The sequence below is a fragment of the Egretta garzetta genome, unplaced genomic scaffold, assembly GCF_000687185.1.
Source record: "Egretta garzetta isolate BGI_Z169 unplaced genomic scaffold, ASM68718v1 scaffold108, whole genome shotgun sequence".
Classification (NCBI taxonomy): Eukaryota; Metazoa; Chordata; class Aves; order Pelecaniformes; family Ardeidae; genus Egretta; species Egretta garzetta.
In genome coordinates this window covers 1,834,582-1,834,926 of record NW_009260614.1, presented here as the reverse complement: position 1 = coordinate 1,834,926, position 345 = coordinate 1,834,582, and positions in this window count along the sequence as shown.

The following is a 345-nucleotide window of genomic DNA, read 5'->3' as shown; positions in this document are numbered from 1 at the left end:
TCTGAGGGCTCGGGGGTGCCTGGGGATGTGCTTTCCCCAGCACCCCACAGCCCAGCCCAGCAGGGAGCAGGGGGACAGGGTGCATGATGGCTGCTGCCAGGTGTCATGGTGGGGGACCTGGTGTCACCCCAACACACTGCCCTGGGCTGGGGCAAGGCCATGCATGTGGGTGCCCTCCCAAAGTGCCCTGTGCATGCTCCCGCTTGCTGCCACCACCCTGGCCAGGTCCAGCAGGGCTGTACTGGAATCTGCTGGTGCACAGCAGGATTTAGGGGTCCCAGGGAGAGCCATTGGGCACTCCCTCCGTGCCAGGCTGGCTCAGTCCAGCAGCGCTGTGAGGATAGC